Source organism: Nycticebus coucang, chromosome 5, assembly GCF_027406575.1.
Source record: "Nycticebus coucang isolate mNycCou1 chromosome 5, mNycCou1.pri, whole genome shotgun sequence".
In the NCBI taxonomy this organism is placed as follows: domain Eukaryota; kingdom Metazoa; phylum Chordata; class Mammalia; order Primates; family Lorisidae; genus Nycticebus; species Nycticebus coucang.
In genome coordinates, this window is record NC_069784.1 from 30,314,347 (window position 1) to 30,341,940 (window position 27,594).

The following is a 27,594-nucleotide window of genomic DNA, read 5'->3' on the forward strand; positions in this document are numbered from 1 at the left end:
ATAGGTATGTTATATACTCTATTCTTATAATAAAGTAAGCTAAATAAAAGAAAATGGCCTTTTTTAATTTTTGCCATATTAATCATGATTATTTTTTAACACCTTATATCATCTCTGGGTCTTCTTTTAGTATGATTTTCTTAATACCATTTTCTTTTATCTAGCTTACTTTATTTTCTTGGTGGTCAATACTAGGTCTTCAGGTGGAAAAGCAACAGTAACCTAATTCCAATAAATCTAGGCCAAAAAAAGTGTACACTGACATGCAGAGAGGGAGAACTTCATGTGAAGAGGAATGCAGAGATCAGGGTGATGCAGCAGAGCCAAGGAATGTCAAAGATTGTCAGTAAAACACTAAGGGATATGCATAAAACAGATTTTTCCTTCAGAGTTCTCAGAAGTAACCAATGATATTGATTACTTGTTATCAGACTTCAACACTCCAGAACTGTGACGCAGTAAATTTCTGTTGTTTAAGCCATCCAGTGTGTGCTACTTTGTTCTGCAGCCCCCATTAAACTGACATACACACCAAATACATAATTCTATGTCATTTGTGTGCCATGTTTTGCAGTTTTCACATCTGCTTGGTCAAGTCAATATAGTTCACAAAAAGAATTTCCTCCTTTGCATATGCAAATCCAGTCTCTTATTTTTCATTGTCTTACACTAGCCTGCAATTATTGCTTTCTCTGTTCACATCACAGATTTTACTCAATGTGACAAATAAAAATAATTCCTCTGAAAATCCAGACTTCTTAGTCATTTGTAAAGACTTTTATTTGAAATATGGTACTTTGCAGACTCAGAATCTCTATTAAATTCTCTTTAAAAAATTAATTTTCTATTGAAGTACCCCATCTTTTTATTTATTTTGGCCTTTTTTTTAATTTTTACCATATTAATCATGATTATTTTTTAACTCCTTATTTACTAACTCACATATTTATATCATCTCTGGGTCTTCTTTTATTTACTGTTTTATCACATTATTAGTCACTTCCCTGTTTGAGTGTCTAATACCTTTTTATTACATGCTTAACATTATAAATGATACATCATAGATACTATATAATGTTATTTCCCTCTAAAGTGGCGATTTTCAACAAGTAGGCCACAGCACACTTGTGTGCATGAGAAGACCTTAGGTGTCCCAAGAAAATTTTTAAAGATCTTTAATTAAAGTATTTTTGAAAGAAGTTCAAAACACAGTAAGTAATTAAAAAACACAATAAGTATATTCATTTTTTACTCTTTTTTATCAAAATAATTTATGTGTGCCACAGAAGTTTAATTAAGTACACTATGAGATTAAAAAAATGATTGGCGACACTGCTTTAGACAGTGTTCGGTTTTTATCTGGCAGGCAATTAAATTATGGGAAATCACTCTGATCCTTCCACAATTTGATTTTAGCCTTTGTGAGTGTGAGTCTATTTTACTGTTTCCCTTATTCCAGTGTGACATTTCCATAACAACAAGCACAAGGTAGTCATTAGCTGCACCCAAATCAATCTCTCCCCAGAGTTGTGTAATCTCTGAAATATCTGTTTCTCAGTTTCCCTGCTTTTTTCTCTGCTGTATCTGCTGAAGCTTCATTCTGTGCATAGAAAAGTTTATGAGTCCAAAGACTCAATGTAGTTGTTATGTAGATTTGAGGGGATATTTCTCTGGAACTGTCATGCAATATACTACTCCTCAACTCCCAGTCACCATCATAACTCCAAATGCTAGTTTCTGTTTCCCCTGGCAGCAAGACCTTTGACTTCTACTTGAGCTCTATTTCCTCACTTAATGGTTTGAAAATTGTACTCAGGGTGAAAACAGATATCGCTCAGGTACTTCTCTTATCTCAGGGATCTTAGTTTTGAATTAGTTACTGCCCATTTCCTGAAACTAATCATTTATGTTTTTTTCCACATTTTGCTTATTTTAGTGGAATAAACATCTTATACAGGCTACTCAATTGCAACCATAAAGTCAGACATAAATTTCTTAAATACAGAATTAAGCCCTCAAGATTCATTTCTTTGCTCCTTCCTATCCCTTACTCCTTTCCTTTCTCTCCATACTTTATTATCTGTAACATATTTCTAGTAGATAATTCTCACAACTCTATAATTCTACTACAGGAAAAATCAACATGCTGTCATCTTTTGGAAGAAAACCTATAATATCATGACAGTAGGGATTCTAGCCAATAAAAAAATTGGTGTCTAGACTTTGAAAGAAATATGTATTCTAATTGCCTAATTATTCAAATGCAACTTTATGGAAAGACAGAACCAGGCAAGTGGTAAAGACTAGAACTAACACAGTTGGAGCACAAGGCAGAGTTCTTGGGTTGTGTTACAGGTATGAAACTAGCAGAATTCAAACAGTTTCTCAGACTTCATATCCTATGAATAGGCAACACTTTGTCTAAATATAGCCAGATATACTTCATTTCCTGTCTTCTCATATTTACAGAGGGTTTGGGAGTAGGAAGGAAACATCCAGACTGAGTAGGAATAATCCTGATCTGTACAGTTTGAGTTTCACTCTTTCTGTTCTCAGATGCCAATTTACTGATAAACTTGTATATTCACATGTTTTCAGGCAGAGAACTTGAAGTTCTCTTGGATGAATGTGCTAGTCTACTTGATGGAGAAAAACCAGATTCTTTCTTCACAGATAGCTAGTAACTACCTAAGGGGTTAATATTTCAATATTATCATGAAATCTTTTCATAGCAGGACCTTTGTTTCAGGTTAAAATCCAAATAAATATATCTAGGAGAAGTATTGCAGATTAGTCAGCTACATATCAGAATGATACATTTATAGACTCCTTTTCTGATCTTATTTTGATAGTTTGGAGACTTTAGAATCCAAAGATCATGGATTGTGAAAGAATTCAAATAAGAAGTAGAACAAATAAATATGCAGAAAGAAGCTTGTAGGTCTGAGTAAATAGCTTTGGTTTGAGCACTTTGAGCTCTTACTGACATATCTTGGTGTTTGTATTGAAAAATCTTATTAAGAGCATGTTAGTACTTTAGTACAAGCAGCATCTCGCTGATTTTCAATCTTAAGTGACATGGAAGAATCATCTGGGGAGGTTTTAAAACTCCACATGTCCTAAATATAGCCCAAACCAATTACATGATAGACTCCAGAGATGGAGCCCAGGCAACGATGTTTTTTTAAATCTCCACAGGCGATTCCAATGTGCAGCCAAGTTTGAAAATCACAAACTTAAGTTCTCTTGACTTCAGCTCTGTTCTGTAAACATAGACATCAGTTAGTGATCCCTGAGCATTCTTCCAGCACAAGTTCTTCAATTCATGATCATCCATGAAGGGATTTCCTTCCGCCATTGTTCTCCTTTCTCTGCTCCTTTCACAAAACAATGCGGAAAGACCAATGAGGGTTTTTTTTCTTTTTATTATGATTATGATTATGATTATTATTTTGCTTTAGCTTTGTGACTTTGATGAATATAAATGTTCTCTAAAGTTTATGTTGTTTCCTAAGATGTTTGCCATCTCTGCTCACCTAGTTAATCATCAGAAGAAAAGGGGAAACAGCCATGAGCTGTCCAAAGGAAAGCACAAATCTAACATGAAATATGGGAAAACAATCATTTCAGAAGCGGAACGAGCCCTTTCTGTAAACACAGGAAACACCTGCTTATTGATGGCTTGCAATTGTGGAAATTATGTATAAATGTTTTCATAATTACATACATTCTGTATATGTTAAGCAAAAGTGTTTGCATGACTCATTTGCACAAGACTTTGAAGCCTCTTGCTTGAGTCTTGACAGTGCGCTGTTCTCTTTCTTTCTCTCTCTCTCCCCCAGAACAGATGCCTGATGAGAAATGCTGAGATTGGCCACATGAGCTTTCATGGAGAGGCTCTGGGAAGAAAAAACCTGGAGTCAGGCCCATGTGCACAGCACACTCACCTGCTGTGAGCCATTCGGTCCACATCAGGCATTTTTTCCACAGTTCTTCCTACCTCACAGACGTGTTATAAAAGAACTATATAATGTGTAAGACACTCCACGGTACTGTGAAGCAGGAAACTAAATACATACAGGATATATACCTTGCCAAAAGGCAGCATCTCAGAAGAAGTCAAGTCATCTGTGAAGGTCAAGTGTTTTGTCATCTGAAGCAAACCACCTCTAAGCAAGACAAATCATGTAATATCCTCAACCCCAAAGAAACCTTCAGTGCAATCCACTTACATTCCCCTTAAACATAGCTGCATATTCAGGCCTCCTCACATCTGTGCATGTCTTTGCTCCACCAGTAAGATCTTCTGCCTTTGTTTTTCTGCATTGTCGTCCCTGTTGTCTCTATCCTCACTCCCACGATGGAAATACAACCATCATCATTCAAGCTCAGGTTTAATTAAGAGCAGCTACCATTATGTAGCACTGGCCTTGTTCCAGGAACTAAACTGAATGCTTTTCATACATTACTTACCTAATTCATTCAACACTACTGTAAAATGAGTTTTATTAAGCCTGTTGAATAAAACACCAACCAAAACTCAGAGAGGTGAAATAACTTGCTCAAGATCATAAAGCCAGAAATCAAGCCCAGGCCTGTGCTGACCCAAAGCTGATACTGTTACTCACTGTATTTACATTCTCACTCTTCCCACCTCTCCATGAAGACTTTCACAATGACTCCACTATTCAGTGATTTCTCCCCAATTTTTACCAAACTCTCTCCAGTGCACATTAATATTTTTACATGCTACATAGTCTTAATTACTCTTTGTTTTATAATGTTATATAATTTTTTTTTTGAGACAGAGGTCTCACCCTGTTGCCCAGGCTAGAATGTCATGGCACCACAGCTCACAGCAACCTCAAACTCTTGGACTGAAGTGATCTTCCTGCCACAGCCGGAAGTAGCTGGGTCTACAGGTGATTACCACAATCCTCAGCTATTTTTTCTATTTGTAGTAGACAGAGGGTCTCACTATTGCTCAGGTTGGTCTCCAACTCAACTCAAGCAATCTACCTTCCTTGCTCTCTCAGAGTGCTAGAATTATCGGTGTGAGCTGCCATACCAGCCTATTGCTATTTAATTTTAAATGAGTACATTTTGTTTCTTTCTCTAAGCATATTATAAGCCTATTAAAGCCACAGAACTATTAAAAGTGCCTAAAGCAATATACATATGTTCTATACACATGCATAAAACTCAGTCTTATTTATAAACATTGGAATATCTTCTTATTACCCTTTTATCACCTAGCACATTGTTGTGTGCAGCAGTCTAACCCAGCCAATAAATCATTTCCATTTGTTATGAGCCCAAATGCAGGGGTTAAACAATGACCCATGAGCTAAAGAGGATCAGTAAAAGTGTATTCAGAGAGGCCCATACCTGGGGAATCTTAGATTATGATTTTAATGTTGATCACAGCCATCACATCTTAAGAAAGCATTTCTTGATGGGTGGAGCAAAATGGAAGACCAGAAGAATCATTCAGCTGAGCTCTCCTAGAACACCTGGGGAAAAAGAGAGAACCCACTCAAACCTGACACAGGGACCTTACCCAGAGTCATAGCTCAGAGGGCACAGTGAGGAAGTAGTGAGCTAGATATAGCATATGATCCCGAGCAGTAGAAATCTGACGAATTAGGCAAGTGATTGTGACCAGCCAGGATTGGCTGACACACACATCTGCCCTCCCCCCATAGAGGTCTAGGATGGGAGGAAGCCTTTCTGGAGTTTTCAGTTGTTGGGAGAAGCTGTGTGGTGAGTGCAAAGCTTGGAAGAGTAGACGGACTTGAACACTTAACAGCTACCACATTTGAATGCCACTTGGAGTGGATTCACCATAGGTTTGCTGGCTGGCAAGGCAGCCACACTGAGAAGGTCTCAGGGCCAGGGGGCTGCCATTGTGGTAAGGTGCTGAAAAGGCCTTCATAGGGGCCTAAAATACGACCATCTTAATTCCACCTTCTAGGATCAGAACACCACTTTTGGGACAGGCTGAGGAACTCCTGAACCCCATAGGAACTGGAGTCACGAGGCACTGTTAGACCCGCCATGAAGGACTCTTGTGAACTTTAAGATCCCAACCCAGCAGGGTATGAATACTGAGGAAACAATCAAGAGATTACTGGAGGCAACTAAGTTTGGAATAAAGACTACAGAGGTTACTGAATGTGCTGTCTCCTAAAAAAAGCACCACCTTGTGTCCCAGTGACATATTGCAACATATTGTCATCAAGAGCAAGGACTTCTGTTTATTTGGCTGTGAGGAACAGTTTGGCTTTGCTCAGGCTGAGACTACTTCAAGACTTAAGCTCTCAGGCAAGGTAATTTGAAACAAATGAGGCAGTGAGAAGGGAAAAGAGGACAAGAAGGTGAACAAGAAGAAAGAACATATGAGGAGGAACCAACAGAAAAATTAGTCAAACATGAAAAGCCAAAACAGAGCAACTCCCCCAAGGGGCCATGAGGTAGCTACTGCAGAAGACTCCACCTAAAAGAATTAATGGGCTTTACAGAAAGGGAATTTAACATATGGATGATAAAGATAATAAAAGGAATGAACAAGAAAATGGAAAGACAGAACCAAAAGTCAGACAAGAGATATGTAGAATATAGACAGGAGGTGGCAGAGCTTAAGGAAATGAAGGAGACAATCAGGGAATGTAAAGGTGCAGTAGAAAGTATCAAAAATAGATTAGACCATGGAGAAGAAAGAACCTCAGAGCTAAAGAATAAAGTTTTTTAGTTAACCCATGTAGTCAAACAGGAAGAAAAGAGAGAGAAAGCAGAGCAGGTGCTTAGAAAATGATGAGACTCCATCAACCATTCAAACATACAGAAAATAGGAACTTCTGAAGGGGAAGAATATTGTCCCAAAGAACTGGAAGCCCTACTGGAGACTATCATAAATGAAAACTTCCCAAGTTTTACTAAAGACCTCAACACACTTCTTTCAGATGGATATCAAACCCTGGGTCATCTGAACTCAAACAGAGCCTCTCCGAGACACACTATAATGAACCTGTCAAGAGTCAATATGAAAGAAAAAAATCCTGCAAGCATCCAAGAATAAATTCCAACTAATCTACAGAGGCAGAGCCATTAGGATGATAGCAGACTTTTCAACTGAAACCTTCCAAGCCAGAAAAGCTTGGTCATCCACCTTCAACATTCTTAAACAAAACAGTTTTTCAACCCAGAATTCTGTATCCTTCTTAACTAAGTTTTAAAATTTATGGCAAAATCAAATCTTTTGTGGATATACAAGCACTGAGGAAATTCACAACAACAAGACCAGCTCTACAGACCTATTCTCAACACTGACCATCACAATGGACCACCAGTAAAGTAAATAACCAAAAACTAAAGGTCAAAACTTAGCTTCCACAAAGGCACAAAGGATGGACATTTACAAAATAAGATGAATAGAACTTCACCACACTTATTAATTCTCTCAATAAATGTTAATGGACTGAATTCACCACTGAAGAGGCAAAGGTTGGCTGATTGGATAAAAAAGCACAAGCCATCCATATGGTGTCTCCAGGAGATACATCTAGCCTCATGAACAAATCAAAACTCAAGGGTTAAGGGATAGAGAACAGTATTTCAAGCAAATAGAAATCAGAACAAAGGAGGGATTGTAATCTTATTTTCAGATACAAGCAAATTTAAAGCAACTAAAGTTAAGAAAGACAAAGATAGACACTTTATACTGGTCAAAGGAACAATAAAACAAGAAGACATTTCAATTTTAAATATATATGCACCCAAGTTAAATGCACCCAGATCTAAGAAACAGACCTTAATGGGTCTGAGCAATATGATATCCCATAACACTACAACAGGCTGAGACTTTAACATCCCTCTGAAAGAATTGAACAGACCCTCTAAATAGAAACTAAACAAAGTTCAAAGGACTTAAATGTGACCCTGGAACTAATGTGATTAATAGATATATACAGAACACACCATCCCAAAGCTAAAGACTATACATATTTCTCATCACCCCATGGTACAAACTTGAAAATTGAAAGGATACAATACAAAGCTCAGCAAAATTAAAAGAATTGAAATTATACCTTGTGGAGGCGGAGCAAGATGGCGGCCAAGTAATAGCTTCCTTGCATCTGGGCACCGTGAGTCTGGGGATATAGGACTCCAGGCATCTCTGGCTGGTGGGATCTGCCTATCATCACCCCTATGAGGATACAGGGAGTCAGCGAGAGACTTCTGGACCCCAAGAGGAGGACTAAAACAGTGGAAAAACGGCAAGTGGTCGTGTGTATTCAATCCGTCTAAACCCTCCCGCAACTGTAAGTTCAGTAGCAGCGAGACCAGAAAGGCCTTACCTCTGAACTGTTTTTGTGTCTTTGGACTTGGCACTAAGTTGAACTGCCTTGGAGAGAGCCTGAGCGGGAGTGCGGAGAACTTTGGCCGTTGTCTGGGGCCCCAGTCTGAGACGCTGAGCCAGACAGAGCTAATAGTGTTTGGCTGTGGGTCACAGGGAGCCATTGTGAGTGATCTGCCACGGCAAGCTCCGCCCTCAGGGTCACAGAGCTAGAATCAGGTGGGAGCTGGTAACCCAGGGACCAAGTAGCCTAAGGGTGAGGTCTGAGCCGCCTTGCAGCCCTAGCCCTCAGGGGCAGAGTGAGACCGATTTTGGCACACTGGGTAAGTGGATAGCCACTTCAGCAGTGACTCCAGCGACAAGCACGTTCCTGGGAAAGCTTCTGCTCAGCAAGTGAACAAGTTCAAAGTGCCTTTTAAGTGGGCTGAAGAGAGATTTAGGGTGTCTACCTGCTGGGGTTTGAGAAATCAGAAGCCTCCAGACGTATCAGAACTGTGATTAACATCTAATACCCCAGAAGACCACGTGTTGCCCAGACAATATTCAATAATATATACATACTGTTTGGTTTTTGGTTGTGTTTTTTTTTTTTGTTTTTGGTTTGGTTGTTTTTTTTTGTTTGTTTATTTTGATGTTGTTGATGTTGTTTTGTTTTTTAATTTCAACCTTTTCCATACAGATCCTTTTTCTTTCTCAATTTTTCTAGTTTAATTACGATTTCCCATTGCTGCCTTTTACAATAAACAGAATTTCATTTTTGCTAGTGTTTCTACCGCTATTATTTGGTTTTTCACTCAATTTTATCCCGTAAAGTTTTCTGTCTGCTTATTTTGGTTTGATTTATAGCATTTCCTCTCTACTTGGTGGAGGTGGGGTACTGTGTCTGATCAGGTTAGCAAAGAGCTGCTGACCTCAAGGGAACCACCCAACTGGGCACCCCCAGAAGGTGGGCTTTTTTTAAGGTTGTGTCAAAGTACCCTACTGTACACCTATATTGCTCTGTCTCCCTCTTTCTGTGCCTCTCTTCTTTTTCTCAATATTCCTTTTACCCACCCCCTCTCCTTTCTCTATTTTTCCTTTTTTTTCTTATCACTCAGTCCTCCTTTCTTTCATCCCTTTTTTGCTCTTCAACCATCTCACCCTTCTGGTCCTGTAACCTTTAGTCCACAGGCACAAGAACTTAAAGAGCAAGAGGAAGTGAAAGGAAAATTAAGGCAAGGAAACAGACAAAAGAAATCACTCATGAGGAAGAAATAGTAGAAAACTCCAGGCAACATGAAGAACCAGTCCAGAACAACCCTGCCAAGGGACCATGAGGTAGCTACTGCAGAGGATTCCACCTATACAGAAATGTTAGGAATGACAGAAAGGGAATTTAGAATACACATGTTGAAAACAATGAAAGAAATGATGGAAACAATGAAGGAAACTGCTAATAAAGTGGAAAATAACCAAAAGGAAATCCAAAAACAGAATCAAATAAGAGATGAACGATATGAACAATATATAAACAATATAGCAGAGCTGAAGGAACTGAAACAGTCAATCAGGGAACTTAAAGATGCAATGGAAAGTATCAGCAACAGGTTAGACCATGCAGAGGAAAGAATTTCAGAGGTAGAAGACAAAGTTCTTGAGATAACTCAGATAGTAAAAGAGGCAGAAAAGAAGAGAGAGAAAGTAGAACGTTCACTGTCAGAATTATGGGACTTTATGAAGCATTCCAACATATGAGTTATAGGAATTCCAGAAGGGGAAGAAGAATGCCCCAGAGGAATGGAAGCCATACTAGAGAATATTATAAAAGAAAATTTCCCAAATATCACCAAAGATTCTGACACACTGCTTTCAGAGAGATATCGGACCCCAGGTCGCCTCAACTCTAACCGAGCTTCTCCGAGACACATTGTGATCAACCTGTCCAAAGTCAGGACAAAAGAAAAGATTCTGCAAGCTGCCAGGAGTAAGTGCCAGTTGACCTACAGGGGCAAATCCATCAGAGTGACCGCAGACTTCTCTAATGAAACTTTCCAAGCAAGAAGACAATGGTCATCTACCTTTAATCTACTTAAACAGAACAATTTCCAGCCCAGAATTCTGTACCCTGGTAAGCTAAGCTTAAAAATTGACGGAGAAATCGAATCATTTACAGATATACAAACATTGAGGAAATTCACCTCAATGTCTTCTATTGAATAACAGATGGGTGCAGGAAGAAATAAAACAGGAAAACAAGACCAGCTCTACAGGAAATACTTCAACCTATTCTGCACACTGACCACCACAATGGATCAGCAGCAAAGTAAGAACTCAGAAATTAAAGGACAGAACCTAACCTCCAGACTGATGCAAAAGATAAAACTAAGCAATGGACTCTCACAAAATAAGATGAATAGAATACTACCACACTTATCAATTATCTCAATAAATGTTAATGGCTTGAATTCCCCACTGAAGAGACATAGATTTGCTGACTGGATTAAAAAACGCAAGCCATCCATTTGCTGTCTGCAAGAAACACACCTGGCTTCAAAAGACAAATTAAAGTTCCGAGTCAAGGGTTGGAAGACAATTTTTCAGGCAAATGGAATTCAGAAGAAAAGAGGAGTTGCAATCTTATTTTCAGATACATGTGGATTTAAAGCAACTAAAGTCAAAAAAGACAAAGATGGTCACTTTATATTGGTCAAGGGAAAAATACAACAAGAAGACATTTCAATTCTAAATATTTATGCACCCAATTTAAATGCTCCCAGATTCTTGAAACAGACCTTACTCAGTCTGAGCAATATGATAACTGATAATACCATAATAACAGGGGACCTTAACATTCCTCTTACAGAGCTGGACAGATCCTCTAAACAGAAATTAAACAAGGATATAAGAGACTTAAATGAGACCCTAGAACAACTGTGCTTGATAGACGCATATAGAACACTCCACCCCAAAGATAAAGAATATACATTCTTCTCATCACCCCATGGAACATTCTCCAAAATCGATCATATCCTGGGACACAAAACAAATATCAACAGAATCAAAAGAATTGAAATTTTACCTTGTATCTTTTCAGACCATAAGGCACTAAAGGTGGAACTCAACTCTAACAAAAATGCTCAACCCCACACAAAGGCATGGAAATTAAACAATCTTCTGTTGAATAACAGATGGGTGCAGGAAGAAATAAAACAGGAAATCATTAACTTCCTTGAGCATAACAACAATGAAGACACCAGCTACCAAAACCTGTGGGATACTGCAAAAGCAGTTTTGAGAGGAAAATTCATCGCTTTAGATGCCTACATTTGAAAAACAGAAAGAGAGCACATCAACAATCTCACAAGCCACCTTATGGATTTGGAAAAAGAAGAACAATCTAAGCCTAAACTCAGTAGAAGAAAAGAAATATCCAAAATGAAATCAGAGCTCAATGAAATTGAAAACAAAAGAATCATTCAGAAAATTAATGAAACAAGGAGTTGGTTTTTTGAAAAATAAATAAAATAGATAAACCATTGGCCAGACTAGCGAGGAATAGAAAAGTAAAATCTCTAGTAACTTCAATCAGAAATGATAAAGGGGAAATAACAACTGATCACACAGAGATACAAGAGATCATCTCTGAATACTACCAGAAACTCTATGCCCAGAAATTTGACAATGTGAAGGAAATGGATCAATATTTGGAATCACACCCTCTCCCTAGACTCAGCCAGGAACAAATAGAGCTCCTGAACAGACCAATTTCAAGCACTGAGATCAAAGAAACAATAAAAAATCTTCCAACCAAAAAATGCCCTGGTCCAGATGGCTTCACTCGAGAATTCTATCAAACCTCCAAGGAAGAGCTTATTCCTGTAATGCAGAAATTATTCCAAAAAATTGAGGAAGAAGGAATCTTCCCCAACACATTCTATGAAGCAAACATCAACCTGATACCAAAACCAGGAAAAGACCCAAAGAAAAGGGAGAATTTCAGACCAATCTCACTCATGAATATAGATGCAAAAATTCTCAACAAAATCCTAGCCAATAGATTACAGCTTATCATCAAAAAAGTCATTCATCATGATCAAGTAGGCTTCATCCCAGGGGTGCAAGGTTGGTTTAACATTCGCAAGTCCATAAACATTATCCAGCATATTAACAGAGGCAAAAATAAAGATCATATGATCCTCTCAATAGATGCAGGAAAAGCATTTGATAAAATCCAGCATCCTTTTCTAATTAGAACACTGAAGAGTATAGGCATAGGTGGCACATTTCTAAAACTGATTGAAGCTATCTATGACAAACCCACAGCCAATATTTTACTGAATGGAGTAAAACTGAAAGCTTTTCCTCTTAGAACTGGAACCAGACAAGGTTGTCCTCTGTCACCTTTACTATTCAACGTAGTGCTGGAAGTTCTAGCCAATACAATTAGGCAAGACAAGGAAATAAAGGGAATCCAAATGGGAGCAGAGGAGGTCAAACTCTCCCTCTTTGCTGACAACATGATCTTATACTTAGTGAACCCCAAAGACTCAACCACAAGCCTCCAAGAGGTCATCAAAAAATACAGTAATGTTTCAGGATATAAAATCAATGTCCACAAGTCAGTAGCCTTTGTGTACACCAATAACAGTCAAGATGAGAAGCTAATTAAGGACACAACTCCCTTCACCATAGTGTCAAAGAAAATGAAATACCTAGGAATATACCTAACAAAGGAGGTGAAGGACCTCTATAAAGAAAACTACGAAATCCTCAGAAAGGAAATAGCAGAGGATATTAACAAATGGAAGAACATACCATGCTCATGGATGGGAAGAATCAATGTTGTTAAAATGTCTATACTTCCCAAAGCAATCTACCTATTCAATGCCATTCCTATCAAAATACCAACATCGTACTTTCAAGATTTGGAAAAAATGATTCTGCATTTTGTGTGGAACTGAAAAAAACCCCGTATAGCTAAGGCACTTCTTAGTAATAAAAATAAAACTGGGGGCATCAGCATACCAGATTTTAGTCTGTACTACAAAGCCATAGTGGTCAAGACAGCATGATACTGGCACAAAAACAGAGACATAGACACTTGGAATCGAATTGAAAACTAAGAAATGAAGCTAACATCTTATAACCACCTAATCTTCGATAAACCAAACAAGAACATACCTTGGGGGAAAGACTCCCTATTCAATAAATGGTGTTGGGAGAACTGGATGTCTACATGTAAAAGACTGAAACTGGACCCACACCTTTCCCCACTCACAAAAATTGGTTCAAGATGGATAAAGGACTTAAATTTAAGGCATGAAAGAATAAAAATCCTCCAAGAAAGTATAGGAAAAACACTGGAAGATATTGGCCTGGGGAAAGACTTCATGAAGAAGACTGCCATGGCAATTGCAACAACAACAAAAATAAACAAATGGGACTTCATTAAACTGAAAAGTTTCTGTACAGCTAAGGAGACAATAACCAAAGCAAAGGGACAACCTACACAATGGGAAAGGATATTTGCATATTTTCAATCAGACAAAAGCTTGATAACTAGGATCTATAGAGAACTCAAATTAATCCACATGAAAAAAGCCAACAATCCCATATGTCAATGGGCAAGAGACATGAATAGAACTTTCTCTAAAGACGACAGACAAATGGCTAACAAACACATGAAAAAATGTTCATCATCTCTATATATTAGAGAAATGCAAATCAAAACAACCCTGAGATATCATCTAACCCCAGTGAGAATGGCCCACATCACAAAATCTCAAAACTGCAGATGCTGGCGTGGATGTGGAGAGAAGGGAACACTTTTACACTGCTGGTGGGACTGCAAACTAGTACAACCTTTCTGGAAGGAAGTATGGAGAAACCTCAAAGCACTCAAGCTAGACCTCCCATTTGATCCTGCAATCCCATTACTGGGCATCTACCCAGAAGGAAAGAAATCCTTTTATCATAAGGACACTTGTACTAGACTGTTTGTTGCAGCTCAATTTACAATCGCCAAAATGTGGAAACAGCCTAAATGCCCACCAACCCAGGAATGGATTAACAAGCTGTGGTATATGTATACCATGGAATACTATTCAGCCATTAAAAAAAATGGAGACTTTACATCCTTCGTATTAACCTGGATGGACGTGGAAGACATTATTCTTAGTAAAGCATCACAAGAATGGAGAAGCATGAATCCTATGTACTCAATTTTGATATGAGGACAATTAATGACAATTATGGTTATGGGGGGGAAACAGAAAGAGGGAAGGAGGGAGGGGGGTGGGGCCTTGGTGTGTGTCACACTTTATGGGGGCAAGACATGATTGCAAGAGGGACTTTACCTAACAATTGCAATCAATGTAACCTGGCTTATTGTACCCTCAATGAATCCCCAACAATAAAAAAAAAAAGTAATAAAATAAAATAGTATTAAAACAAAAGAAAAAAGAAATTATACCTTGTATCTTCTCAGATCACAAGGCAATAAAGGTTGAAATCAATTCCAACAAAAAATAAAATTGATACACCTTTGGCCTAATTAACTAGGAACAGAAAAGTAAAATCTCTAATAACCTCAATCAGAAATGATAAAGAGAAAATAACAACAGATGCCACAGAGATACAAGAGATCATCTCTGAATACTACAAGAAATTCTATGCCCAGATATTTGCAAATGTGGAATAAATGAATCAATACCTAGAATCACACCCTCTCCCTTGACTTTATCAAGAAGATATAGATCTATTGAACACACTGATTTCAAGAAATGAGATCAAAGAAACAGTAAAAAAATCTCCAACAAAAACATGCCCTGGTCCAAAAGGCTTCACCTCAAAATTCTACCAAACCTTCAAAGAACACCTTATTCCCATACTGCAGAATTATTCCAAAAAATTGAGAAAGAAGGAATCTTCCCCAACACATTATATGAACCAAACATCACTCTGATACAAAACTGGAAAAGACCCAACTAAAAAGGAGAACTTCAGACCAATTTCACAAATGAAAACAGATGCAAAAGTTCTCAATAAAATCCTAGCCAATAGATTACAGCTACGTATTAAAAAAAATCATTCATCACAATCAAGTAGGTTTCATTTTAGGGAGCCAAGGCTGGTTTAACATCCGCAAGTCCATAAACATAATTCACCATATAAACAGAAGCAAAAACAAAGACCACATGATCTTCTCAACAGATGCATAAAAAGCATTTGATAAAATAGAGCATCCTTTTCTAATTAGAGCACTTAAGAATATAGGCATAAGTGGAACATTTCTTAATCTGATCAAAGTCATCTACAACAAACCACAAACCCACAGCTAATATACTGCCTGGAGTAAAATTGAAAGCTTTTCTGCTTGGAACTGGAACCAGACAAGGATGCCCTCTATTGCCACTATTATTCAACATAGTGCTGGAAGTTCTAGCCAGGCAAGAGAAGGAAATAAAGGGTATCCAAATGGGTGCAGAGGAGGTCAAACTCTTGTTCTTTGCCAAACAATGCGATCTTATTCTTAGAGAACCCCAAAGACTCAACCACAAGACTCCTGGAAGTAATCAAAAAAGACATCAATGTCTCAGGATATAAAATCAATGTCAACAAGTCAGTAGCCTTTGTATATGCCAATAACAGCTAAGATGAGAAGCTAATAAAAGACACAGTTCCCTTCACAGTAGCTTAAAAAAATGAAAGACCTAGACTATACATAACAAAAGATGTGAAGGACCTCTACAAAGAAAATTACGAAACCCTAAGAAAGAAAGAACAGAAGATGTTAACAAATAGAAGAACATGCCATGCTCATGGCTGGCAAGAATTAACATTCTGAAAATGTCTATGAGCAATCTACAGATTCAATGCAATCCCCATGAAAATACCATCATCATACTTTCAAGATTTGGAAAAAATAATTCTTTGTTTTGTATGGAACCAGAAGAAACTCCAAATAGCCAAGGCAAATCTTAATAATAAAAACAAAATCAGGGATATCACCTAGCAGACTTTCTGCTATACTACAAAGCCATAGTGATCAAAACGACATGGTATTGGCACAAAAATAGAGATGTTGACATTTGGAACTGAATAGAAAACCATAAGATGAAACTAACATCTTACAACCACCTGATCTTTGATAAACCAAACAAGAACACACACTTGGGAAAAGAATCCCTGTTTAATAAATGGTGTTGGGAGAACTGGATAAACACTTGTAAAAGACTGAAACTGGACCTGCACCTCTCACCACTTACAAAAATTGATTCAAGATGGATAAAGATTTAAATCTAAGGCATAAAACAACAGCAATCCTCAAAGAAAGTGTGGAGAAAACACTTGAGGATATCCACCTGGGGAAAGATTTTATGACGAAGATATTCTTGCCAATTGAAACAACAGCAAAAATAAACAAATGGGACTTAATTAGGCTGAAAAGCTTCTCTATAGCTATGGAAACAACAACCAAAGCAAACAGACAACCTTCAGAATGGGAAAAGATATTTGCATATTATGACTTGGACAAAAGCTTGTTAACTAGGATCTTTATTGAACTCAAATTAATCAATAAAAAAAGACCCAACAATCTCATTTATCACTGGTCAAGAGACATGAATAGAACTTTCCCTAAAGAAAATAGAGAAATGGCTAACAAACATGAAAAAATGCTCATCATCCTTAATCATCAGAGAAATGAAAATCAAACTCCCCTGAGATATCACCTACCCCCCCAGTGAGAATGGCCTACATCACAAAGACTCAAAGCTGCAGATGCTGGCATGGAGGTGGAGAGAATGGAACACTTTTACACTGCTGGTGGGACTGCAAACAAATACCACCTTTTTGGAAGGAAGAATGGAGAATCCTCAAAGAACTCAAATTAGACCACCCATTTGATCCTGCAATCCCATTACTAGGCATCTGCCCAGAAGAAAAAAAAATCCTTTTATCATAAGGACATTTGCACTAGACTGTTTATCACAGCTCAATTTACAATTGTCAAAATGTGGAAACAGCCTAAACGCCCACCAACCCAGGAATGGATTAACCAGCTGTGGCATATGTATACCATGGAATACGATTCAGCCACTGAAAAAGATGGAGATTTTACATCTTTTGTATTAACCTGGATGGAGGTGGAACACGTTCTTCTCAGTAAAGCATCACTAGAATGGAGAAGCAAGAGTCCAATGTACTCAATTCTAATATGAAAGCAGTAGATGAGCTAATAGAAGGTGGGGGATAGGGAACTAAAGTAGGGAGGGGGGAGGAGGGAGGAGAATGTGCGGTCACAGTGTATGGCACATCTTTTGGGGGCAGGACAGAATTATAAGAGGAACTTTAACAAATGCTTTGTACCCTCAATGAATCCCAAACAATAAAAAAAATTTTTTAAAAGAAATCATTTCTCTTTTATGATGTATATAATGTTTGCCAAAATACAGATATTGTACAGTATTCTATTTTGCATAAGTCATAATAATTTCCAATCAGATATCAATATGTACTAAATAACCACAGATTGTTTTCAATATGTCATAACGCAAATGTAGAAACAAGTTTACAGTAAACTGTAAAGAAAAACACCCTAGCCAGACAAACTTTAGAAAACTGAAGGAAAACTATTAGAGCTTAAGTAGATAATTCCTTAAGAGGAAAGAGCAAATTATGTAATGAGTACTTACTGACAAAATGAAATAAATCTGAAGCTAAGAAGTAAAAACAAAGGGCATGCAGGAGAAGCTAACCCCTCAGAAATTTCCTCTACCCACCCAAGGATCATTTTTCAAACAAAAGAGGAGTAAAGTTTCCGTGGTGTGGCTTCCCAGTGAGGATGAAATTACTCTAATGTTCATTTTTCTAATTCCAAAACTGTTGACTAAGAATGTTCAAGGTTTTGTTTGGGACCATGAAATCAAGCATGAAAAGAAAGAAGTTAAAGTAGAGAGGTGGGGATCTCAGTGAGTAGGGCATTTGCTGACTCCCTCCTACAACAAGTCCTGAGCTCCTTCTCAACCTACTGGGGTGTGAATGTGAAGGAATGTGAAGGCAGGACCTGACAGAGGAAGACAGGAACGTGATATTTATCTCACTCTTGTCTACTGTTCCCGTGTGTAAGAGCATAATCCTCTTATTTATGGGTTTGTTTCCTTTTGGGCAGAATGAGACCCACTTCCTTTCCTTCAAAGGTCTCCGGAATGACTCATGAAAAAGGCTCTTCAGTTTAGCCAGTGCACGAGAATATTTTAAATAACAATTTCCTCTATGCCTGCAGAACTTCTCATCTGCATGTAACTATTATCTAGAATCTCACTTGGCATTTCCTATTTCTTATAAATGCCTGTGGAACTTTCAGGAATTGCAAGCTCAAGTTCCCCCCCCCCCACTTCCTGGAATTTCTATAAGCTATAGATTTTCTAGCCATGTGATCTTACGGTCAACTTAGTCGAGTGCCAGTAGCTCCACATAATGTGAAATGACCTGTGTTCAGATTTCAGCTCTGCCTTTCATCAGCCTTGTGACCCTGACTAAAATAAGCATCTCTCTGAGCCTCAGCATCTTTACCCATAAAAAGGGGAAATAATACCTGCCTGCACTTAGCCCCACATGGTAGTGAGCCTCGGGTTGGAAAGTATCCAGGAATGCTGGATTTCTAACGCTGTTTTATGTTTCTTGTAGCCCTTTCTTTCCTATCAGCAATCACTGCTAAGATTTTTATTTTCTTCCAGTCTTTTCCTGGAATATGTATATATGTGTTTATGTATGTATAGATTTGCTTTTTTAAATGTAGGTATTATGGTACAAATAGGCCCTATAATTCTTTTCTCCTATTTTTACAGTTAAGTGTTTTACAATATACATACAATTTTATGTAGTTTATAAAAATACATGATTTTACAATAACTTAATGTTAAAATTGTGTGTTATACTTGCATATATTATGATACATGTATGTATATATCCCTATATTAAAAACAGTTCTTTCAAAGCATGGTTGGCAACAACTTAGGACAATACATTCATCGTACATAATACATATAATGAAGAATGTACACATGTATGCATTTTCATGTTGCTAAAAATTATTCCCAAGACTGATTAATAATACATGCATTTTAACTTATGGTGTTTATTGATTCAACTGTGTGATTAAACTACAATTTATTTGATCATTTCCTGTTTTTAGTTCATTAGGAATACTTGTTCCCATTTTTTGTTTTTGGTTTGCTTTCTTCTTTATTGTTGATGCTACTGGGTTTATTTGCTATCATAAACAATACTGTAGTAAAACATGTCTATGCAAAAATATCTAATTCCATAGGAGAGATTTCTAGAACTAAAACCACTGGATTAAAGGATGTAGAGTTTTCTAAGTCCCTTATTAACATAACGTCAGTTTCTGTTTCTGAAGTGTCATACTAGTTACACAATGGAAGAGAGAATCGATTTTATGGTAGCCTTGTCAGAACTATTATCTATCTTAATTATTACCAATTTTGTAGGGCAAAACAATGGCATCTCTTTATTATTTCTCTTTATATCATTAGTAATGAAGTTGGAAATGTCATGGTTATTGATTTTAATTGTTTCAGAATTGAATTATCTCTTCTCAGCCTTGCTCCAATATGAGTATTTTATATATTAAATTTAAGGAATTTAATTTCTTATATATCATTATTCATAAAATTTTTCAAAATTTTTATCCACCTGGTAACATTGCTTATTATTTTAAATATTGTTTTACCTTTTTTAAAAATTTTTTTGTAGCTACAGAGTTTCACTTTATTGCCCTCAGTAGAGTGCTGTAGCATCACAGATCACAGCAATCTTCAGCTCCTGGGCTTAGACTTTTCCCTTGCCTCAGCCTCCCAAGTAGTGAGTCTACAAGCACCTGCCAAAACACCCAGCTATTTTTTTGTTGCAGTTTGGCCAGGGCCCGGGTTTGAACCCACCACCCTCTGTATATGGGGCCAGCACCCTGCCCACTGAGCCACAGGCACCGCCCTGTTTTACCTTTTTGAAAATGAAATATGCCAGCCAATTTCTTCCATTGCTTTCTTTTTACATTTGGGGAACTGAGAAAGGAAAACTCCTACTGCATCTACCTATCAATTCATTCTTTTAATAAAAACCAAACCATAGGTTCAAAGTCTCAACAATAAGAAAAAGTTAAGTCTTATGATACTGATTCTTGCCATTCTGCTAAGAAGCCAGTTTGAAATCACCAGACAAGAGATTATTAAGTAATTCTAGTACTGGGAGAGTTGGCACCAACTCAGACACAGCTCTATTCACAGGCAACCCATACACCTCCTGGGCTGTGGCTTTTAGGCAATAGTGAGGACCCAGATGTTCTAACACTTGGAAACACTTGGAAAGCAAGTCTGAATGAGTCAGGCTCAGGGTTAGATGATACCCGGGGAGAGATGAGGACAGGGATTAAGACAACTCTAGAATCAGTTTTACTGGAGAACCATTGTTTGCAACTGTCCAAGATGCAGAAGGTATAACTAGGAAGGCGAGTCTGAAAAAGATTCAGTTGACCTTTCAATTCTAGGACTCTCTTTTTCAGGTTTTCTAACTTTATTTGATTTTGTGAGGAGTAAAGGAAAGCCTTTTGTTTGCCTCACATTTACATTCTATACTTCTCTAGAAAAATCCCTGAGAAGAAAAACTTGCTTCATTAGCAGCAGGAAATTTAATCATGGCTATAATTACTATAATAACATTAATAATAAATAACACAGATTAAATTCTTACTATGTCCAGACTCTGTTCTGTCTTTTTATATTTACTTTGAACCTGAAAGAACTATAATTTTCTGACACGTTCTTTGAAGGCTGTGAGAAAAAAAGAACTATAATTTTCTCCATTTTGTAGTTGAAGAAATTGAGGTAGATAGAATTTAAGAAGCTTGTCCATGTCGATCCAGGATTTGAAACCAGACAGCCTAATTCCAGAGTTGCCACCCTTATGATATCCTATGATATTCTGAATTAATTAATACCAATTTGAGAACAAGTATTAATTTTAATTTACATTTGTAGAGAGATACATACATGTATTTATACATATGGAAAAATAAATATATTTCCTTAGATATCTGTTTTTATTCATTTTGATCAGTGGAGGAAGAGGATTAGAAATTCATTAAAAACTTATTACATAATCGAGGCCTAGGGTTTTCCCATCTTCTGATACTTTTATCAGGAAATGAAAAATAGAATGGAGAAAAAACACAAGCATGATAACAATTTTGCTACAGCTTGAAGTTAGTGCTGCTTGGGATTGATTTAAAAGGGACACCAGACTTGATCGAAGAAAGGTCGATTTTAGACAGCCACCTATTATATTCCTGTCATCACAGGTCTTTCCTTAGGTGCCACCTTAGAGCAGCACAGGGGAGGGGGCAGAGGGTGTCTGGGTGAATTCCCAGTAACAACATAATGTTAGCTGTGTCTGAGTGAACCTTGCCAGCATAACTGAAGGACATTTGCCCTACAGTCCCTTTCTCATCCCCCTGGTTCCCCACACAGACTTGGGCTTTTTCATGGCTGAAGTTTCAGAACTATTCATGGCCAGGTCAGTGCTTGAGGCCTCACCACTGAACAGAAGAGGCTGCCCCACTGCCGGTAATGACCTCTTACTGCCTCATTTCCGCCATTGCATCCTTCACAGCACTGCTAGGCTGGTATTTTCAGTGTGTGAATGTAGTCACATCCCTCCCCTTAAAATTCTTCTGTAGATTCCCATCTACTGTGGGACGAAATCTGACCTGCCTACCACAGCGTTCCACACCCTTGATTCTCTGTCACCGTTTACCTGTTTGCCCTTCTCCTCCCTCTACACTTTGAGGTTTGCATTTCTCTGCTTGATGATCTACCTGTGGGTCCTCAAATATGCTTTGCTGCTCTACACAGCCATGTCTTTGCCTATGCTGTTTTCTCTCCTAGACTATCCCCCACCTATCCAAACCCACCTCGACCTTTTGCTTATATGATTTAAATGATTCATCTCATTTAAATAGCACCTCCTACATGAAGCCACTCCCATGCACATTCATCACGTTGTGTGGTAGTTGTTTGTATCTATCTTCTTTTTTATTTATTTGTTTATTTAAGACAGAGTCTCACTCTGTTGCCCCTCTGTTGAGGACAGAGTGCTGTGGCATCAGCGTAGCTCACAGCAACCTGAGGCTCCTGGGCTCAAGTTACCCTCCTGCCCATCCCAGAGTAGCTGGGACGACAGTCACCTGCCACACACCCAGCTGATTTTTCTGTTTTTAGTAGAGACACAGATCTTGCTCTGGCTCAGTCCCCAACTCCTGAACCCAAGGGGTCCTCTCACCTCAGCCCCAAGTGGGAGAATTACAGGTATGAGTCACTGCACCAGCCTATGTCTGTCATCTTAAGAGCAAGGGACTGTACTTTTCACCTTTACAAATGGCATTTAATAAATGTTTAATGGATGAATGTATGGGTAGATGAATGGATGTTTCAATAAAATAATGGATAAATAGTATCTTTTGCACAGTGATAATTTATTAAATGTATACTGTTCTTTAAAATTAGCAAAGAACCCCAATACGTATAATCTTATTGAAACATGACAACAAATCTGTAAGACAGGTATTACTGACAATTTACACATTAAAAAAATACTCATTCAGAGAGGTTAAGAGACTTGCCAGACATCACACAGTTTTGGTCATACCAAAATTCACAGCCTAATTTACCCCAGCTCCTTCTCATAATATATTAGATGATTTAAGTGCACTCTTCTAATGGTCCATAGATTCATAGAGTTTTATAGCTGGAAGACTTCCCTAGCCAATCCTTTTCATTGGAAACATGAAAAACTGAGTCCTACAGATAGAATATTTTCCAAATTTGGACCACTCATTAGTGGCAGACATAGGGCTAGAAATTGGTCTATGGCTCCTAATTTAAACTTTGTAAGTTCATAAATCCAGGCTCTGCTACTCATTGGCTGTATGACTGGACAAATTGCTCAGTTTCCTGTACTGATACATGAAGGTAATGATAGCACCTACCTCATAGGCTCATTGTGGGGGTTTAAATGACAGAATCCAAAGCAAACTCTTAGGAGAGTGTCTCCTGACAGTGAATGTTTTATAAATGTCAGCAATTAGTCATCATCATTTCACTTGGGTGGGTTCTTCATCTTTCATGAATATAGAGGTACTAGTGCAGTGATAACAATCACACTCAAAGGAAAAAAGGTAACAGGCAAAAAGCAAGATGACACATGTGGAGGGATGAAAATAGTATGTTAGAGCACTGGAAGAAATTATGAGAAAATGATAGAACACTGTAGCCTGAGGGCACAGCCAAACAAACTGTATTAGGTTTTTCCTCCCTTGAAATGACTGAAACTAGTTACTCTCTGAGGAAGACAAGTTAACATGAACTGCATTGAGAGGTTGGAAAAGAACAGAGCACTAGGCAACCATTTTTCATTACTTGTTTCTTCTCTTTGCATAATTAGTTTTATTCCTCTCTGCTAACTGAAGTACATAAATGTACAAATATATACACATACACCCAAAATATAACTGGCAGTGGATGCGATCAGTGCCTTATCTATTGAAGAACCCTTAGATTATAATCATTGCCTCTCCTATTGACTTCCATTCAGCTGGTTTTCTCCACCGGGAAAGATTTCTGCTCTGGTCTCATTAGTCAGCCTCATCAGAATTGCAAGTATACATTGATTTCTTGCCAGCCTGGCTTTCAACAGCAGTCACATAAGGCTGGTCATACCAAAACTGCATCAACTTATAAGGGCCAGGTTCCAAATCTCCACACATGCCTCACAATATGGTGGGTTGGCTGCAGCTCTGCACCTCTTCTCATTTGGGGACCAGCTTGCAGGAGCAGCCTCCTTCTAGAACATTGTGAGCATCACAGTGGAGAAACAAAGCATGTCAAAGTGTCAACCAGCTCTCAAAACTTCTGCTTGAGTGTGACACGTGTCACTTCCACTAATCTTCATTGGCCAAAGCAAGTCACATAACCAGAGGGGTGAGGAAGTATACATTGATCAACAGTTAACACAATCTATAATCTATCACAAACTTCTATAATGATATTAATTAAAATTATTATTACTGATTCTTTTTTCCTACTGAGTTTCAGTATTTTCAGTTTTTCAAAGTGTAATTTGACTTTACTGTGCTTCCTGGACATTTCTGTGAGACTTCTGGTCACTTTTATGAAATGTGGTATTGAACGTGATATTACTGACCCAAAAAAGGACACGTTATAAAAAGACCAAATGTTTTTATTTGCTTTTTTTAAGATTATCAGATCACTAAATAAATTTATTCTGAACTACATTCTCATGAATTTCCTTGGTGTTTCTCCACTTCCTATTAAACTAACGAATTTATCTTCTTATCTTCTAAATCTTTTGCCCCAAGGTCCTAGCATTTACCTTAAATATACCTTTTCTTCATAACTGTCTGCTAATAAGATAATTAAAAGAAACTGAGTGTATCTCCTAGAATATAAACAATATCCTTGAATCCTAGCTATATCACCAAACAGTTCTGTAATTTTAAAAAGAGCTGGACCATGTCTTTGGGTTTAGAAATTGATGATGTCATTCTTAATGGAATTGGTGAGATTGAAGAGTGTTCATTATTTAATGGCTTTAATGTGCTCTGAAAGCATTCTGCAATTCATGTGACTTACAGTGCCAAGCCACCAAAAATCAAGGGGGAAAAAATTGTCTTGGAAGTCATTCTCTCCATGAGTCAGGGAAAAACTAACTTTTCCATAAATTACCTCACATATAGCTTCCAATATTATATTGACTAATTTGAGTTTGTAGATTATTTTTACGATATTACCTAGATTCACCCAAAATCAGTACCCTATCTCAATAAAATGGACCAAAATAAAATTTGAGCAAAACAAGCTGCTTTAAAGCTTCATACAATTCATCATTTGCTGCTTATCAGTCTATAGAAATGTTGCTCAACTGTTTTCTCATCTCATTTGGAAGCTTTTTCAGATAATTTTTTTCCTAATGCCCTTCCATATAATTTTAATATCATAGCTTTACTATATACCTGATTATTTGTGTGTATCTGTGCTTTATACATAAAAAGGTAAAAGCCATATTTTGGTGGTTAATACTACCCTGTTCAGGATTGATGCCTTTTCTCTCTTAGGCACGTCTGCACATTTTATACTTATGCATAATTTTTGTCTCTTCTTTTTCAACCATGCCTTTGAGTAGTCTCTCATTTCTGGATCTTTGTTTGTGCTATGCATTCTTTCTGGAATAATTTCCAATTTCCATCTGTTGAATGCAACCATTTTTCGAGATCAAGCCATGCTTCTTCCAAGTAGAATTTTTTTCCAAATACTAAATTAAATTCTTCTCCCTAAAACATTTACTTTTAATATAAGACATTTTATTTATTTTATTATAAAATATATTAGTCTGCCTTATACTAAAGAGATGCAAGTCCATGCCCTTTTAGGAGATACCATTTAATGACCTTCCGAGTCCTGCTTGAAGTAGCTTTACCTAACCAACCCCACCGACAAATGCTCCCCACAAGAAATAACACAGATTTAATTAGACATAAGTCTTTTCCACATACATCCTAGGATGCAATTATCTCTACTCAAATTAGTGAAAATGTTTTTCAAAATAATTGATATCATAAGGATTGTTACCATTTATGTACACCCTTTTAAAGAATGCTCTTGCTAAAGTGATCTATTAATCTCAATGCTCATTAAATTTATATATTGCATGGTCTGCTCTTATGCTAAGAAAAAAGCAGTTGTATCTAAATTCAAAAATCCCTTAGTATCTTTTACAGAAAATAATGTTAGAATGAAGAAATGTGGTCACTCATTTATCATCCATTTGCCAAATATTACTGTACATCTACTAAAAGCAAGGGCAAAGGTAGGAGCCATTAATAGAATAGTGAAAACAGTTTAGCTCCCTAGAACCTACAGTCTAGTCTGATGTTCGAGTAGAGATCTTTTCTATGGGCAAGTGTGGAAAATTACTTTGATTTGCTTAAGAACAGATTTGCATGTGGTTTTATGTTTGGAACACAGAGAAATGAAGTGGCTTGCTTTTTATGCCTCTCTTTGATTTCCATCTCTACAGCTGAACCTCTCTCTTCCCCACCCCAACTTTGTTTCTCTGTCTCTTTCTTTCCCCCACTACCTTTTAGTGTGTCTATGAATGGAAGAAATATTTTCCCCACCACTGAATCCACTGAAATTTCCCTTAGTCAACTGCAAAAGAGAAGATAGAAGAGACTGCTCTTCACTATCCCTTGGCAAGGATTCCTGAGAGTCAACAGACTGGGATACTCACAGCAGGAAGCCAGTGATATGAGGCTAAGACAGAAGGAATGCTTATCCCCTGTTGGTGGGAAGGTAAATTGATACAACTTCTTTGGAGAGTGGTATGGAGAGTTCTCAAAAAAGTAAAAACAGAATTGCCATTAGATCTAGGAATCCCACTACTGAGTATCTTCCCAATGGAAAAAAAAAGTCAATATATCAAAAAGATACTTGCACAATTCAAAATAGCAAAGATAAGAAGTCAACCTAAGTGTCCATCAACAGATTATTGGATAAAGAAAATGTGGTATGTAAATACAATGGAACAGTAGCTAGCCATAAAAAATTATGAAATCATGTCTTTTGCAGCAACATGAATGGAACTGGCACAGAAAAATAGATATTGCATGCCCTCATTCATAAGTGAGTGCTAAAAAATGTGTATACATAAACCTAAAGAGTGGAATGACAGACAGTGGAGACTCAGGAGGGTGAGGGAGTAGGGGAAGTAGGTATTGACAAATTACTAAATAGCTACCCTGTACTTTATTTGTGTGATTGATTCCCTAAAAACCTTGACGTGGCCACTATGCATTCTATGCATGTAGCAAAACTGCACTTGAACCCCATAAATTCATAAAAATAAGTTTTTTAAATAAAACTTTTTAAAATAAAATAATAAACTGGCTAAGTAGAATAGTAGGGGCCTAAGTAATTAAGCTTTGCCTCATGACTTTAGAAAAAGTTAAAACAAAAGATTTGAATTTAGAAAACATAGTTTTGCATTCAAATCCATGGATTTTCTTTTTGTAGTTAGTGGAACCCCAAATAATAATAATTGGTCTTTATTTCCTTTTGTGAGAATGCTTTTGATTTTTTGTGTCCTCCAGTGTCACACAGTAGCAT